This window comes from Capsicum annuum, chromosome 11, assembly GCF_002878395.1.
Source record: "Capsicum annuum cultivar UCD-10X-F1 chromosome 11, UCD10Xv1.1, whole genome shotgun sequence".
Lineage (NCBI taxonomy): Eukaryota > Viridiplantae > Streptophyta > Magnoliopsida > Solanales > Solanaceae > Capsicum > Capsicum annuum.
The window spans coordinates 129,349,720-129,370,237 of NC_061121.1; positions in this window are offsets into that span (position 1 = coordinate 129,349,720).

A 20,518-nucleotide genomic window follows, 5' to 3' on the forward strand; every position below is an offset into this window, starting at 1 on the left:
CACAAAGGTTTCTCATGCATAAACTATACTAATTGAATGGGTATCAAGAATGTGAGAACACATGCATGAATCTATAATAACTATAACTGAGTTCGTGACAACATGATTACTGAACCTGAGTACAGATAACAGAAGATACTAATAACTATATAACTAAAATAACTGATACTGACCGACTGTATTTGACAGTCTAGATTTTGAAAAAACTAGCTGAGTTCTGTACTGTTCGGAGTTGACTATATCTTCCAGTCCTAAATTTTGTAAAATTATCTGACTTCTATTACTAAGACTGAATAACTATATCTCATAGTCCTGATTCTATAACTAAAACTGTGGGATGTAGTTATCTAACTGACATGCCCCTAATACACCATTATGGCTGAGTTACGGTCTAATCGGTAACCCTGGCTGGAAGGGTGTCAATAATGCACCACTGGTAAGGACAAGCTGTGAGTGACCCTCATCTAACAGTGTCCCCAAAATTAAATGGTGGGTCCCTGATCAGACAGCGCTTATCCATATCATCAACCCTCATCTTACACTTTTGATGTCTCAACCTTTGCTGGCTACATAGCTTTGGAATGGAAGGATGGTTTCTAAGAATCACATCCTCATCTGATAGAGTGTGTTCCCATCCTCGGGTTAACTTGGTACAAATCCTTACTCTCATCTGAATAGACACTGAACATGGATTGTTGAACTAAACTAGACTGAATTAACTGAGTTCCATTGACTGAGGGAATAGTACTGAAATTTTTGTATTACTGAGCTTTCCTAATTCACATGATTGATGAGTTATTGGATTGTGGCTTGATTTAGAATATCCTGAAATCATGACAATAACTATAGGTACACAACTATATTTTCTGGGTACAAGTACCCCCAGGAATCAATGGAAAGAAATTGACAAAAGCATGACTTTCTTGAATACATGACCAACATCACAATCCTTAATTCATTCATTAAAGCATTTTATCAGACATTTAACACCGTGCTTCTAAACCTATGGCATAAAATACCGTAGGGAAAATGTGACTGTACATTTGAATGTACTAGTATGCATATGAGATAGGCTGAACACAAAGGTTTCTCATGCATAAACTATACTAATTGAATGGGTATCATGTATGTGAGAAAACATGCATGAATCTATAATAACTATAACTGAGTTCGTGACAACATGATTACTGAACCTGAGTACAGATAACAGGAGATACTAATAACTATATAACTGAAATAACTGATACTGACCAACTGTATTTGACAATCTAGATTTTGATAAAACTAGCTGAGTTCTGTACTGTTCGGAGTTGACTATATCTTCCAGTACTAAATTTTGTAAAATTATCTGACTTCTATTACTAAGACTGAATGACTATATCTCATAGTCTTGATTCTATAACTAAAACTGTAGGATGTAGTTATCTAACTGACATGCCCCTAATACAACATTATGGCTGAGTTACGGTCCAATCTATAACCCTGGCTAGAAGGGTGTCAATACCGCACCACCGGTAAGGACAAGCTGTGAGTGACCCTCATCTAACAGTGTCCCCAAAATTGAATGGTTGGTCCCTGATCATACAGCGCTTATCCATATCATCAACCCTCATCTTACACAATTGATGTTTCAACCTTTGCTGGCTATATAGCTTTGGAATGCAAGGATGGTTTCTAAGAATCACACCCTCATCTGATAGAATGTGTTCCCATCCTTGGGTTAACTTGGTACAAATCCTTACTCTCATCTGAATAGACACTGAACATGGATTGCTAAACTGAACTGGACAAAATTAACTAAGTTTTATTGACTGACGGAATAGTACTGAGATTTCTATATTACTAAGCTTTCTTGATTTACATGACTGATGAGTTCTTGCATCGTGGCTTGATTGAGGATATCGTGAAATCATGACAGTAACTATAGGTACACAACTATATTTTTTGGGTATAAGTACCCCCAGGACTTGATTGAAAGAAACTGATAAAAACATGACTTTCTTGAATACATTACCAATATCACAATCCTTAATTCATTTATTAAAGAATTTTATGAAACATTTGACATGCATAAACTTGTGCATAAATAGGGATTTATCATGATTTTTATGCAAATCTTCATATACTACGGCTAGCCATTGAATTCTTTAATTTAAAATATGAATCAAAACCCGACAACATCATGAACATGAATTTCAATCAAATTTAAATCATGAACATTCATCAATACACAAATATTTGATTTTTAAAAGAGATTTTTGAGGTTCATGAGTGAAAGGGACCCATGACTCAACACATGGAATACCTTTATTGTGAGTTTCTTGAAGTTCTTAGCCTTGAAGAACTTGAATTTCTTTGTTTCTTGAAGAAGGATTTGGATCTTGTTCTCGGGTATTATCTTTGAGAGAAAATCCTGATTTGATGTTGTGAATGAATAATGAACTTATAAGCCTTGGTCATATATAATTAGGGATTAAAACGGGTTGAAAAAGACATAAATAATTTTTAAAATTCTTTAAACAGGACCTGCGATGGCTCGTGTGATGGTCCATCGATGATAACTAATAACTGATAAGCTCAGGTCATGATATTCTGAAATAAAATTATGCATATAGATTCTTAAGTAAATATTAATGTGTAAATTGATACTAGATCTAAACCTTGACTGAGATAATCTTAATTAGACTCACAACTACCCATATTACTGACTGAATATTATTGCTCATGGTATAACTAAAATCATTATGTAGATACAGAAAACAAGGTAAACAGCTAAATTTTTTGTATTCATAACCCCCAGGACTCAATAGCAATAATAATAGGACATACTAAAGCTTCGGGACTTTATAAATAGTCAACATTCAAAACCTAAAAATTAGGTCATCTCATCAAACCCTTGGGAATCATGAAATTAAACTTGGGAATGTCTTAAAAGTGAGGGAACAATAGAGTTACATAGAAAAATTCATAACATAGGGATTCATCTTGAAGTTTATTAAACATGATATAGGAATTTCATCAAACATATGGAGACCCTAAACTTATGAATTGAAATGAGAAAGTATGCAAAAATATCATGGCTACACGAATCAATTCATAACTTAGGGATTTGATATGACGATCATAACATTCTAAATTGTATTGGCTCATTCTACTTGAAAACGCATATATCATTAACATGAAATCCAAACACAAGAGGATCATGAGTTAAAACATCGGAGTAGTTAATCCATGAAAATCATATAATTTTCATTATTAAAAACATGGTTAAGGATTTAACATGTTAAAATTACCATTCAAACATATCAATGCAATTTCAATGAAAATAATTTGTAAATATAATACCTAATCAAAATTTATGAAATTTTATGGATGTAATCGTATTAGCATGGAAAGATCATAACTTTGAACTTTAAAATTAGTTTTTGGGATTCATGGTTTAAAGGGAACCTATGGATGAACTCCCACATACCTTATTTGATTAATTAGATGTAAAAGCTCAAACTTTTAATCTCTGGTGGTGTTCTTGAAGCGTTTTTTTGAAATTCATGAATTAGGACTCTTGGGTTCTTGATTTTCTTGAAGTAAATTTATTCAAGTTCTTGGTCTTCTTGGGGGGGCTAGGGTTTTTGTAATGATCAAATTTGGTACCCAGAATGCTACACATTGCTCAAAATCCAATAGGACCACAAGCTAACCCATGACTAATACTTGTAACTGAGCCCTGAATAATAATGGTATTATCATAAATGCGAAAAGACGAACTAAAATACCAAAAGGTTCAATATGGGTACGTAGCTAAAAATAAGGTATAACAATACCAAAACAGCTGAAATAGCTCTTTGAACATATTATAGTCTGCAAGCCTCTAAAACTAAACTGTCTGAATAAAGAGAGGACGGGAAAATCCCCCACCTAAACCCATCTAATAAAATGAACTAAGTACTGAAAGAATGAAATAATCAAATAATAACATCGTCAAATGATGAGGACTCACTGCTGACTCTGACTACTGAAACTAGAATGCTACTGATACTAAGGAGCGCATGTCTGTAAACCTATGGTATAAAACACCATACCGTAAATATGTCAGTACGATTGAATGTATATGTATGTAAGTGAGGTTGGATGAATGTGTAGGTTCATATGTATAAACTATTCTAACTGACTGAATAAGATGAACGTGAGAATACATTCATGAATACATAACTGTAACTGAGATCCTAATAATACTGACTCACGAATTCTTATATATGGGTACTTAAACTGGGAAACTGAAAGATTAAGTTGATTGAGTACTGAGGAACAGGTCATATTACTGATAAAGAAATAACCTTTTCGGATAGTTATGATTATGAAAAACTATTCTGATTGTCTGTATTTGACAGTCCTAAAATTTGAATATGAATTTCATATAATTAATATACTATTAACTGGGTGACTGTGTCTGATAGTCCTGATTCTGATGGAACTAGCTAAGTTTCCTACAGAGATAAGCGACTATATCTAATAGTCTTGAAACTATAGAATTGAACTGAGTTTTATTACTGAGATTAGATCTAAAACTAAGAATATGAGAGGTAATCATCAAATCGACAATCCCCAAAATTAAACTGGTGGGGTCAAACCTATAACCCTAGCTACAAGGGTTTTAGTATAGTGCCACGGGTAAAGACAGGCTATGAGTAAACCCTCTCTGATAGAGAGTTCATCCGTCAACCCCTTCATGTAGGAAAAACCTAAATGAGGTGTATAAATCTCTATACTCATAGGGTACATCTCAACCTACACGGGCTACGTAGTTCTGTAATGCAAGGATTACTTCTAAGAGTCACACCCTCTTCTGACTAATAGGTGAGTCCCTATCTTTGGGTTCACTAGGTGCTGAATCCTACTACCAAATGAAGAGACACTAAACTAATTTAAACTGAACTTAACTATTACTGATAGTTTCTTTTAGCTGATTTGAATAGAGTTTAGTAAATTCCATTGATTAATAGAATACTACTGAGATCGGATAACTGACTGAGATTACTGATATTACCGAGTTTTCCTGAGTCATGTAATTGAATGAATTCTATTGATCATGGCTTAAATGGGAGTATCCTAAAAATTGACACTGGCTCTAGGCGCAGAACTAAATTATTGGGTACAAATAACCCCAATACTCGATAGCATGATACTGACAAGACTTGATACTTCGTGAACGCATAAGCAATATCAACAATTTATAATTTAATAAGTTAGGGATTTCATAAGACACGTGGTTTTCATAATGTTGTACATGGATGGAATTTCATATAGACATTTCATACTTTCTTCAACCTAATCTCATCAACATTCCATCAAATACTCATAATGCACACTATATCATAGAAGTTCGTCTTAGTCATAAGGGTAAAACATACATTTTTTATTTGAGTCACAATTGAGCTATAATACCCAATTTCTATCCTGCTAGCCATTTTATCAAACACCCAATATGCACAACTTAGGACATAGGTGAAATCATCAAATTACAATCATAAATAACTCAATTCATGGATTTCATCTTGCATGCTAACGTAGTTTCATGAAAACACATAATGATTCCAAATTGGAAATCATACAACTAGATAAACATGGTTACAAATAACTCACAACATAAATATCATGTTTTATAATTTGAGAGAGGGTCTTTGGACTTCATGGCTGAAAGAAATCAAAAAATCAACACTTGACATACCTTAGTTCTTGATTTTATGAAGATTGATCGAGAGATTCTTTAATTTGAGTATTGAATTTGAATCCTTAACTGAAAACCCTAGCTTTTTATTTAGAGAAACTTGATAGAAACTCTATATTTTAGGTAAAATATGGCTAAATCACTTGTTATTGGGTTTATCTAAGGATGGTAAATTCACCTTTTTGCCCTTAAAAATGTGGACATTTAATGACGAAAAATTAGGTGTCGACGCTACAAGCGACATGGCAAGTTGATGGCTACGGCTTTACTCTCGATGCATCATGTCATGATCATATCGAGCCTAATAAGTTTTGGCTCTGCCAGCCTACACAAATGTTGACCAAAGCAATTGGCGACATGGTGCACCATAATCGCATTGGTCCACTATTTTGGGACTCCGAACATGATCTAAACGTGTTCCAAAAAATTTGAAACTTGTCCTGGAACACCTATTAAACTTCCTGATCATCAAATAGTAAAAATACGGATAATTAAAGGATGTTAAGGTGGCGCAATAAGATTTCCAACATTTGAAGTCCAATAATAAGCTAATTCTGGGAACCTAGCTAGAATTTTCTAAGTCTGGGACACCTTGACAAGCTTAAAGGATTGAATTAACCTTTAGGATTTTACGAGGTCTTACAATTTTATTAGAGAGAAAAGGATGAATAATAATGTGTTTATTTCTTTTGGGGGATGAAATTATGTGTTATGGATGGTTTTGGGTTAGGGGAATTGACCAAAGACACCCTAGACCCTTTATGAACTGAAGCAGCATGTGAAATAGCACCATATTGTGTTGGATATCGTGTTTGGTACAACAACGTATTGCATCGATCATTGCATCGGGGAGACCGACGCACCTTCCCTTAATCGCTTTGGCTTACTACCTTACACAAAATATGCCATAACTTTTCACTCGGGTATGGCATTAAAGTGAAATTTGTATCGTTGTAAAAATGTCTTATATATCTATAATTATGTGCTTCTTGAGATGCAAAATTTGACGTATGTACAAATTTATGCATATTTAAATTCTACCTTTGTAGAATCAAATACTAAACTTTGGAAAAATCAAAGGCTCTTATCTCAACTTTATTCTAAGTGATTCTTATGAACATTATCACCTAGAAAGCACATCCAACAAGTGGACAAAGATCATGAAACTTGTAACCATATGGGAATTAGTTGGATTATATCTTATACATATAGGAACGATAGTTCAAAGACCAACCGAAAAATGTGGGGTATTATATTATCTCTACATTCATCCTCGAATGAAACATATTAGACAAAGGGTACTAAGGCAACTGAGATTATATTCTGTACAGGCATGAATAAAAACTTGATTGCATGACTGTAATGTCCCGAAAATGAGTCCTGAGACACTACATGGTGCTCCGACTACAAGTAGTCCCGAGCTAACCCCAAAAGCCTGCTACTCATTCTGATTAATCAAATAAAGGTAATGTAAGCATGCGGTACACTAAAATACTAAAGTACTGTCTGAACATAACTGAGTTTAACTAAATGAAATATCAAAAATTACTTAACTAAGAAAAATCTGAATAACTAACACTGAAAAAGCTATAATGTATCAAATAATATGACAGAACTCTAACGCTACTACTGGAGAGTTAGTGGAATAGACCCCAGCTATCTCAAACTATCTAACATAACTAAATAAACTAATATAGAAAGCTAGAAATATTAATAACTTGGTCCTCAAACTTAAACACTCACCACTATTGGGATGTAGATAGAGATGCTCACGGTCAATCACGTTGCTGGAATTAAGCACCTGAACCAATTTTATGAGATAATGTAGCTCATAGATATATATATGGATTAGTACTTTTGGAATGTACTGATCATGTGGGGTGAATGCATAAGTAGAAATAATGTGTCAATGTTATCATAATCCATAAAATATGCAAGCTAAAATGTACATGACTCATATAAGCTGAAATATCTAAAAAGAAAAAAAAACATAACCATGGATAGGAAAACATAGTGCATAAATCTAGTGAATCATAACATTCAGTTCTGAAACTTGTACTTATATTCATTCTGCTAATGAAATAAGCAAGATTGATGTAAAGTCCTTTTTTAAATCATTTAAGCTAAGTGTAAAGGAACTCACCTTTGTATCTGTAAGTTAAAAGTTGAAATCTCATAGATAATGACTTATGAAAAATAATATCTGATTAAAATCATGAGCTTTTAGACTTATTTTCTAAAAGATTCTCTATTGTTCTTTTCTATTACAATTTCTCTATTTTGTAGGGGATTTTTTAAAAAATTATTCTATAATGTTTTGATTTTATGGAGGTTCTTTTAACTGGCATGCACTATGTGAGCTATAATAGTGTCAAAAGTTTATTTCCCTTATAGGAAAACCTCATGTTAGGGAGAGGTGTTGTATTCTTGCCAATGAGTATAACCTAATCTAGCCAAGGAGTATAACCTAATCTCAGTTATCACAATCTATATTTATATCCATATACAAATGCAATACTATCTGAATCTATATGTATGTTTGCTCATAGTTTTGGTGAAATAGGATGCGCTAAACACACTCTTCTCGCTCGATGCTAAATACTATTCCCTTTAACCTGTAAGGTCATTTTTAGGAAATCCACTTTAAAACTAGCATAAGGGATTAAAATGAAAACCAGTTATGAATCTATTTACTTTAAAATGTTATCAAAATTGTAATCAAAACTGTAGAGTGGATTCCATATCTTAACTTAAGATTAAAAGATCAAATCTTTTCTAAAAATCTAAATGTAAACTTACCATAGGATACTTAAAGGCATTCTTCTTGAAATATCAATACTCATACTTAGGGCTTAAAACCCATTATCACACTCATGTCAAATTATCATAAAGTCATGCTCCATAATAAAAATCTTGAAATTCTTGCATAATTCTAATCAAGATAGTGAAATTTAATTTTAAATGTATATAAAATCATCTAACATGCATAAACATTCAAAAAAAGGCAATTAAATATTTAACCACTTGAAACATCAACATCTTTAAATAATGATAATTGGGTATGAACCCTAATCAGTAAATCATATAAATTCATATAAAGTAAACTTTGAAAACTAGGTTTTTTTTAGGCAAAAGGATGAAAGAGGATCCTTTTTCATAACCCCACATACCTTGCTTGTTGAATTGAATGTAAAATCTTGAACCTTTGACTCTCTAATGGTGTTCTTGAAGCTTCTTATTGAAGTTCTTGAACCCAAAACTTTTGATTATAAGCTTTCTTGGAGTAGAAATTATGGGATTATTCTTCATTGTAGGAGCTAGGGTTTTGTTCTTGGACAAGAAAAAGATAAATAATGACACATTTATGCTATTTTGGGTTAAAATTGTGTGTATCGAATGGATTTGGGTCAGGGAAATGACTAAAATGCCCCCATAATACATCATGTAACACACAAAGATTGGGCACCAATGCTAACATCGATGTGATTAGCAAAGTGTTGCATCGTCAACATTGACGCGGCCATCAATGCAGCATAGTGATATCACATCGAGGTTTTGTTTTGGCCAACCAAATATGCCCCAATTCTTCTATGATAATTTTGAAACTCACCCCAGGGGTACTATGGACTACCCTGATCATGAATCAACTTAGAAATTAACATTCAAAGCTTGGAAAGATCAAGAATAATGTCATCAAAGTTTAGAGGCTTAAAATTAGACTAAGTCTTCAACACTTAGCTAAAATTTCAGGTCCTTAGTAGCTTATGTGCCTATTTGGAGCTGAATCGTACTAGAAAAATATGGGGTATTATAATATCTTCACCTTTGATAACATTCCTCCTTAAATGAGACTAGTTAAACTGATGATACAGGAGAACTAAGACTATATTCTGGCATGCATAACTGAAACCAAAACTGTATGACTGAATCTAAAACTTAATGAGCTACTGAACCAATCCATGAGTTTATGAATTGACATATAGATTACCATATGGTTTAAATTAAAACTTGAAATGAACTGAATTAAGGAATATTGTTGACTTCGGTTGAATCTGAGTTTGTGGAGAAGAGGTAACGGTACTTGGTTCTCATGTCTACTTCTGCTTCCCAAGTGGCACCCTAAACAAATTGATTTCACCATAGAACTTTGTCCAAGGGAACTTCTGTGTTCCATAGTCTATGGATTTGGTGATAAAGAATCTCTACTGGAAGCTCTTTATATGAGAGGCTATTCTTAATATCTATGCTTTCTAGTGGGACTATATTAGCTGAATCATCAATGCACTTCTTCAATAAGGATACATGAAATGATGGGTGAACTGATGACAAGTCTGCGAGTAGCTCAAGCTCATATGCTGCCCGCCCCAGATGATTCAAAATCCTATAGGGACCGACATATAAGGGGATAAACTTCCCTTTTTTGCCGAATCTCTTCACCCCTTTCATGGGTGAAACCTTTCAATAAAAAAATCATCAAACACAAACACAAGATCTCTTCTTCATAATTCTGCAGAAGATTTCTGACGACTCTAAGCTTATATAAATCTCTCTCGAATCAACAGAACTTTCTCCATGGCTTCAAAGACCATATCTGGCCAATTCAAAGCGGACTTACCCACTTCCAACCAACCGACTGGTGACCTATATCTTTGCCTATATAGAGCTTTAAACGAGGCCTTGAATGCTAGAATGGTAATTATTGTTATAGGCAAAATCAATCAATGACAAGTGGTCATCCACACTGCCTTTGAACTCAAGATCACATGCGCTAAACATATCCTCTATGTTCTAAATAGTCCTCTCTACCTGACCATCTATCTACGGGTGAAAAGATGAACTAAGATGAACTTGGCAACCAAGAACCTTCTAAAAGGATTTCAAAAATTGAGAGATAAATAGTGTACCACTGTCTATGATAATAGACAAAAGAATTTCGTACAATCTGACCAACTCTCTAACTTATAGCTTAGCGTAATCTTCAGCTGTGTAGGACCTGTGAACTGGCAAGAAATGAGCTGATTTGGTCAATATATCTACTATAACCTAAGTTGAACCATGCTGCCGTTACGAATGGGTTAATCCGATCATAAAGTCCATATTCACCTCTTCTCACTTCCAATTGGGAATACCAAAATCTTGCAATGTTCAACCAGGTCTTTGGTGATCTACCTTAACCTGTTGACAAGTCGCATACTTTGCTACAAATTCTATGATCTCTCTTCATACCGCTCCACCAATCCATATCCCGTAATTCCTAGGACATGTTGGTGGTCATGGATGAATCGAGTAACGCGCACCATGCACTTCTACCATAACTCACTGCCTCAAATCATTAACACACAGAACACACAATCTACTCTGGTGTCTCAACACACCATCTCCCCATTAGGAGAAAACATCTACCTTTTTGTTTTTAACTGACCCCTTTAGTTATACCAATCTAGAATCCCTGTCCTACTTCTCTTTCACTTCAGAAAATAGAGAAGATTCTAAACTACTCTAAACCAAAATATTCCATTCAATTAAGTCTACCAACCTCACCTAGTCTAGCTAACCGGTGAACTTCCCATGCTAGTTCTCTCTTATCATTTTTCACATGAGCAATACTGCCCATAGACAGTCTACTAAGAGTGTCTTCCATAACATTGGCCTTACCTGGATGATATAACACATTCATGTCATAATATTTCCACAATTCTAACCACCTTCTCTTTCGAAGATTTAACTCACTCTGGGCAAACATATACTGCAAGCTTTTGTGGTCTATAAACACATAAACATGCACCCTATAATGATAGTGCCTGCAAACTTTCAAAGCAAACACAACAACACCTAATTTAAGATTATGGGTCATATAATTCTTTTCGTGAGGATTCAGCTATATAAAGGCATAGGCTATGACTCTACCTCTTTGCATCAAAACACAATCCAGAATAATTCTCAAGGCATCACTATATACAATGAATCCATCTATATCGTCAGGTAGTGCTAAAACTAGAGCTGAAGTCAGTAGAGTCTTCAACTAATGAAGACTCATCTCATAGGAATCTGACCATGAAAAGTTAACTTTCTTCTGAATTAATATAGACATAGGGGATGCGATGGAGAAAAAACCTTTGACAAACCATCTATAACAGCCAGTTAAACCTAAGAAATTTCTAATGTTTGATGGAGAGATAGGTATAGGCTAGTTTCTTACTTCTTTTGTCTTTTGTAGAATAACTCTAATGTCCTCAATGGAAATAATGTGCTGAGGAAAGCTACTGACCTTAGCCAAAATTCAGATTTTCTAAATTTGACAAACAATTAGTGATCTTTAAGAGTTTGCAACACAATTCTATGATGGTCTACTTGATCATCCTCAATATGAGAATAGACAAGAATATCAGAAATAAAGACTATGAGAAATGTGTTTAGGTACTGTTTGAACACTTTGTTCATCAAGTCCATGAAGGCTGCTAGGGCATTGGTTAGTCCAAAGGACATGACTAGGAATTCAAAATGACCATAACTAGTTCTAAAAGCTCTCTTTCGAATATAATATTCCCTTACTCTAAGTTAATGATAGCTGAATCTAAGGACTATCTTGGAGAAGTAACCTACACCTTCGAGTTGATCGAATAAGTCATCAATCCTAAGAAGAGGATACTTTTTTTTGTTGTGACTTTATTTAGCTGACGATAGTCAATGCACATTCATAAAGAACTATCTTTCTTTCACACGAATAGGATGGGAGTTCCCCATGGAGAAACATTGGGTATTATAAACTCTTTATCTAAGAGGTCTTTAAGTTTTTTTTTTTAATTCATTAAGCTCGGCTGAAGCCATATGATATGGAGGAATAGAGATAGGTTGAGTATCTGGTAGAAGGTTAATACCAAATTCTATTTCCCTATCGAAGATACCCTGGTAAATCTTTGGGAAAACATTAGGTAACTCATTGACCTCACGGACTAACTGAACTATTTGAAACTCGGACATAGTATCTTTGACTCAAACTAGATGATAGATACACCCTTTTGAGATGAACTTCCCAACCTTAAGATAGGATGTAAAATGAATTTTTGGATACAGTGTATTACCTTCCCACTCAAAAACTGGCTCGTCTGGAAACTGAAACTTCACTACTCGGGTGCGAGAATCTATAGATGCATAATAGGAATGGAGCCAATCCATACCAAGAATAAGGTTCAAGTCTACCATATCTAACTTTATTAAGTCTGTTAACATGATCTTATGAAGAAGAGTGATAGGAAACTTTTGATAGATTTGTTTGGCAACAACTAACTCACCTAGTTGGTTAGAAACCACTAAGGGCTCAGAAAATGTGTCAGGACCTACTTTAACATTTACTGCAACTAGTGGGGTTACATAAGAGAAACTAGACTTGGGATCTAACAACACATAAACATCAAGATGAAAGACACGAAACATACCAGTAATAATATCTAGTGAAATCTCTTGCTCCTGATGGAATGGCAAAGATTAAAACCCAATTCAGGCACTGACCGCCACCGATAATAGATGATCCTCCTTGAGGAGGTACTAGGCAGCCTAGAGGAGATGGTGCACTAGTATCCTAAGTCTGGGGACGAGCATTCCTATTTTCCTACTTAGCTTGCAGATACTCTTTGATTACATGACCCAAATTACCATGACCATAATAGCCTTTCTATCACCAACAAGCACTCACCAAGATGATTCTTACCATACTTAGCACATGGAGAATAATTGGGTTTTCCACTCACACTATTTTGTGACATCAACATAGAAATCTTAACCCACTTCTTTTGCCTAGCCCTGAGGGCGGGAGCATTGGCTGAAGACGATACTGGAATAGATTATCAACTCTGAAATTGCGAATAAGTTTCCCTCAAAACTTAGTCTGGCCATATTCAAACTACCCAGTTCTAGCCTTGTTATTTCCTTTCTTTTTCCCTTTATACCTTTCTTTCTCAACCTACGATGCATGGATCATCAGTCTAGCAGGATCGATATCCCTAATAATAATGGAAGTCCTATACTTCATGACTAACAAACCAGATACTCCAGTAACAAACATATTCATACTAGCCCTAAGGTCTACCATCAAATCATGGGCATACTTAGAATATTGATTGAACTTAAGGCAATCCTTTTTCACAATCATTGAGTCCAGCCTCAGGTTCAAACAATTTTCTACCTTAGCTTATCTTATTTTATGTGGAAAAATCCTATCTAGAAATGCATCCTAGAATACCTACAAACTTATAGGAGATGCATTCTCACCTCTATGATTTTTCCACATAACCACCCAATCATACGCTACATCCTTCTGTATATAGGATGCAAACTCTACACTCTCCACTTCAGTAACATGCACAATATGGGTGATCTTTCTTACCACATCTAAGTAAAGCGGTGGGTCGACACCTACCATTGACCTAAAAAACTCAGGCAGATTCATCCTCATAAAGAAACAAATTTTAGTTGCTGCTAAATCCTTATTCTGGTTAAAGTGGGACTGCTACCTGATGGTTGCTCTGAATATTAGCAATCACAGCATAGGCCAACGCCTAAAAAATAGCTCAAAATTCAACATAGGATACATTCTCATTTAGAGGGTCGGCAGGTTGAGGTGGCCAATTATTATTTCTACGTGCATTATCTTGGGGAGGAGGCATTTTAACTGCCATGTAAGAGAACGAGTTAAAAAGAGATTGAGACACTGTAAGCATGATATATCATGAATGAAAGAGGTAATTTCCTAAAAATATCCCATAGCCTCTTGCTCATAAATGTGGCAACTTGCACCCATGATCAAGACTTTACGTAACACGACTTCTCTAACTCCCTAGGACTATTATAAGATTAGGCTTTTATACCAAGTTTGTAACACCCCAAAAATGAGTCCCTAGATGCTACACGGTGCTCCAGACCCCAAGTAGTCCTGAGCTAACCCTGAAAGCCTAGTACTCATTTTGATGACTTAAATAAAGTTAATATAAGCATGTTGTACACTAAAATACTAAAATACTATCTAAACTAAACTGAGTTTAACAAAATGAAATGTTTGAAAGTACTTAACTAAGAAAAATCTAAAGAACTAACATTAAAAAACTTCAATGTATCTAATAGATAGAAAAGCCTCTAATGCTACTACTAGAGAGTCGCTGGGACAGAACCCCAGATGACTCGAACTGTATGACATAACTAAATAAACTAATCTGGAAAGCTGGACAGAACCCCAGATGACTCGAACTGTAAGGACTGACTACTATCGATATCTAGATAGAGATGCTCATGTCAATCACGCTACTAGAATTGATCAGCTGAACCTATATTATGAGACAATGTAACACATAAACATATATCAGGATAAGTACTTTTGGAATATACTCAGATGTGGGGTGAACGCATAAGTAGAAATAATATCTCAATGTTATCAAAATCCATAATATATGCATGCTAAATGTAGGTGACTCACATAAGGTGGAATATCTAAAAACTTAAAAGAACTTAAGCATGGATAGAAAAACATACTACATAAATCTAGTGAGTCATAACATTTAGTTCTAAAAGTTGTACTTTTTCTCTTTTTGCTCGTGAAATAAGCAGGACTGAAGTCTAATCCATTTTCAAATCATTTAAGCTATGTGTAAAAGGACTCACCTTTGTATTTGTAAACTAAAGTTGAAATCCCATAGCTAATGACTTATGGAAAAAATATCTGATTAAAATCATGAGCCTTTACACCTAGTTTCTAAAAGCATTTCCGTTGTTCTTTTCTATTACAATTACTCTGTTCTATAGAGAATTCTTTTAAAAACTATTCTTTAAAGATTTATTATTATGGAGGTTTTTCTAACTGACATATACTTTGTGAGCTATCATAGTGTCCAACATCTAGTTCCCTTATAGGAAAACATCACGCAGGGAGAGGTGTCATACTATTGCCAAAGAGTATAACCTAATCTGTGTGATAACAATATGTATCGTTATCCATATATAAATGGAATATAATCTGAATTTTTATGTGCATTAGCTCATAGTGCTGGGGTAATATAAAGTACTAAACCCACACTTTCCGCTCGGTGCTAAATACTACTCCGTTTAATTTGTATGCTCATTCTGTAGGAAATTGACTTTAAAACATGCATAAAGATTTACAAGGAAAACTAGTTATGCATTTATTTACTTTAAACAGTAATCAAAATAGTGATCATAACTGTAATCAAAACTGTATAGTGGATTCCATATCTTAACTGAGGATCAAAAGATCAAATCATTTCTTAAAAATATGAATGTAAGATAATCATGGGTTGCTTAAAGATATCATCTTCTTAAAATATCAATACTCATACTTAGGGCTTAAAATCCATGATCAAACTCATGTCAAGATAGTGAAATTTAATTTTCATTGTGTATAAAATCATCCCACACGCATAAACAAGCAAAAGTAGAGAGCCAGTTCAATATTTAACCACTTGTAACATCAACATCTTCAAATAATGATCATTGGGTATGAACCCTAAACTGTAAATCATATAAATTCAACTTGCAAAACTAGTTTCTTTGGGAACAAGGATAAAAAAGGATCCATGTTCATTATCCAACATACCTTGCTTGATGAATTAATTGTAAAAGCTTGAACCTTCCACTCTCTAATGGTGTTCTGGAAGCTTCTTCTTGAAGTTCTTGAACCTGGAACTTTTTATTATGAGCTTTGTTTGTGTAGGAGTTAACGGATTGTTCTTGATTCTTTGAGCTAGTTTGTTTTTCTTGGAGAAGAAAAACATGAATAATGAAGCATCTATGATATTTGGGGCTAAAATTGTGTGTTTTGGGCGGATTTAGGTAAGGGTAAATGACTCGAATGACCCCAGTAGCCCATCATTTAACACACAAAAACTGGGTACCAACACAATCAATGATGCATCTCATTGTCTACAACAATGGATCCATCAAAGCGGTGCGGCGATATCACGTTGATGTTTTGTTTTGGCCTACCAAACATGCCGCAGTCCTTCTCTGAATATTTTGAATCTTGCTCCGGAGGTACTATGGACTACTCTTATCATGAAACAACTCAAAAGTTGAGATTCCAAGGTCAGAAAGGTTGAGAATAAAGTTGTCAAATTTTAGGGGCCAAAAGTGATACTAAGTCTTCAAAACATAGCTAAAATTTTACGTCCAAAGTATCTAATGTACCTCTTTTGAGATGAATTAAACTAGAAAGATTACAGGGTATTGCAATAACTTATTCTAAAACATTATACACAAACAAAATATTATGAACTAAATTGATTTCTTGAATACATGTAATGACATGAGAATTATTATAAGGATAATGTAGAAATGATAGAGTTAAGTGATGAGTAACCACTGCTTCAAGCTAGATCTTATTTCGGTGTACTACAATATATCTCCCCCTTGGGATGCTTCACTCCTCGAATGACACTGACTTGGCGGAAATACTAAGGAAAGATTGAGATGATACATAGGACACTTATGGACATAATTGTTACTAAATATCTGGAATCTGAGACCAATGCCTGATGCATGAACTAAGCTGAATTAAAAAATTACATGTACAAAAACAAACTGCCTATATGAATGGCCATATCATGAGATTGTGGATAGTATGACTAGATGGACAGATGCAAACCCATAGGAACTTGTCTGTCTAACTAACAAATTGGATTATTGGGCTTATAGAATGAATTCTATTGAAAGTATATACTCAACTATACATTCCACTTCAAACTGCACTTTATAGGCTACTTAACATATTCACATAGGCACTGATAACTCTATCTGGTGATGTCTGAGCTGAGCTGATAATATATTCATGAACTTTTAATCTCATGAATAACTCTTATTACCACTTCAACGACTATATTTAACCCCTCCCTAGAAATTCACTAATGCACAAAGCATTCATCTACTTATACACAAACATAAAATTTAAGCCTATGTTCATAACCACACATAAACTCCTAGGAAGGGCACCACAAAAGTGTCTTTCTTACAATCTCATAACAGCTATCATTAAAAACTTCCATGCACAATTTGTTAGAAAATCACACATAAAATTTCAACTGACCATGAAATATATCAAAAACATGGCCTTAATCTTACTTGACACTTATAACCTTAGATCAAGCAAGAATACAATAATTTATCCGAGACAAATAATTACTCATCACAACTATTCTTACATTTGGAGAGCTCACTGAAAGGTTAAAACATGAGGACTCAAAACATGAAAGGATAACTTTGACACTTAACTGAGTCCTGAGGAATAAACTATCAACAGTGTGGAATAGTTAATAAGATCTAAAGTGAGGGCATAGATGACAATAAACTAAATTTTCCTTATCATTAGGAGTGTAGCAGTTGTACCTAGATCTTAACATACTATGAAACATGAATACATGAGTCATGAGCTACATGACCTGTGTTTGGAATTCATAATTTAATGGAACATGATTCATACTGCAGAGTGAGATGGAACTTCTTATACTAGGAACTGGATGCGTACATGATTTTATGAAAAATGCATGAATATGAGATATGATCATGTATCTAACTTGTAAAGCATAAGTAGATATTGTGAAGACTGAAAAACTTTGCACTGAGATAACAATTAGTTTGGAATTATCCTCCCTTACTGTTGTTCTACAACACACTTCATCACTACGAAAATCTAAGAGACTGACTTGTTTAGTTGTCCTATTATCTCCCCTTAGGTTTAAGGCATCATTTTAAGTATGTGAAACCCTTTTTATAACTCTAAACTAAATTGCAATATTACTCTAGAGCCTGATATAACCATACACATAAACGAAACTCACCCTGAAATCCTGCACTTGAAAGTGTAAATCTCGCTTCTAGTACTTTATTTTGATATACAACTCTTAATTTTTTATAGCCCATAACTTAGTAAGTATATTACATACTACATTACTAGAATCATTTACACTTAGCAACTAAAGAATACTATCCAAGAAGCCACACATTAAAAATTTAGAAATACTATAATCTCATATCACCATTGTTATACCTATAGATCATATACATAACATCATACTTAATTTCAAATCAATAAACTTAAATTTTTGCATACACTGTGTCAAGACTAGTGATTTACTTTCATACAACTAGCCCCATGGATACATAATCTATTTAATCTAGATAACACTATCCCATCTTTACTACTGCTAAACTTTTGGGCTCATGCTTCTAACTCTAATTCATATACTATGAAAGGATTCCGAGAAGGGATCTAAAGGCACTTCTAATCTAATCTTAATAAAGGATTTTCATGAACATAAATGAAATCTTTTAAGCGTTTGAACATATGGGAACTGATGGAATACTTTTCAGCCTGCATCATATCCCATAATTGTCTAAGAAAACTATGTCTGTCGGAATTTCAACTTGACTATTTTTGTTGCCTCAAAACTAACGCAGAATTGGGATGAATGGTACAAGATAAGAATCTATATTAATTTCTTAGAGGACACTTTTACTGCACGATCTAAGACATGAAATAAGGGAATTATTTCTTAAATGCCCTATAGCATCTCAAAGAAAAACATCTCTATACCATTTCTCAAGAATCTACTAAACACGTCTTCATAGACACCCTAAGACACTTGATACTGGGCTCCAATATCGAATTTTTATTGGCTCAGGAGTACACCCTAGATGTTGCACGGTGCTTTGAACAATAAATGATCCCAAGATAACCCAGAATATAGTTGAGCAATAAATTTAATATGTATTAAATAGTTGAGTCTACTGTGCAAAAACATAATCATGGCATAATCTGAATAAATAAAATATTAATAAAACTTATAATAAGTTAAAACTGAGGAAAGAACTCAAATTACATGATTGACTCTGACTAACATCTATGAAGCCTTTACTGTGCTGACTATAGATAGTTTGGAAATGCCTTTAATGACCACGAATTAATACATATAAAAATAAATAAATTCTACATAAAGTAAAATAGTCTGGAGTTCTCAAAATAGAAGTACTCATCATATGCTAGCTGGAAACTATAACTGTCTGGTCATGATGTGTGGGCAATAAGTGGTGCCTACATTATCAACACAATGTAACCACACAGACATATATGTAGACCAGTACTTCTGGAATATATTGAGTATGCAGGGGTTACTGCAATAAAAAAACTTATTTCATACAATATTGTACAATATGCATTTTAATTATATGTAGATTCACCAATAGGCTAAAACAAATTGCAAGTAGAATTATCTTAATAGCATGAGCAACAAACAAAATCTAGTAAGCTGGTGAATCACTACACTTAGTTTTGTAAAATATTTACTTTTGCAGAATAAGTAGAACTTGAGTTGGGATGCAAGAAAGCATGGATACATGAACCTGCGAGATCAAACATACATGTACTGAGCTAATTTAATTAACTAAATAAATAATGTTTGGGTTACAGAATGATTGAACTCTAAGTAATGGAGTAACTAGTACCTATATACTGAGTAGATGAATTATGAATGTGGACTATTAATGTTAAAAAAATGAATAGCTGAACACATAATACTGTACAATAGTTAGTCTGAATAACTGGGTTGAAGATATAGGATATTGTGCATATGAGATAAGGACTAATGGAACAACATGAGATAATTGAACAGGAATACATGAAAGTTGTATTATCTAAGAATACAAGACTAAGTGTAAAACATGAAAAAATATAATCTATAAACTATGATACAAAAATACTAATAACTTAATAATTGATAATATTCTATTACGATCAAG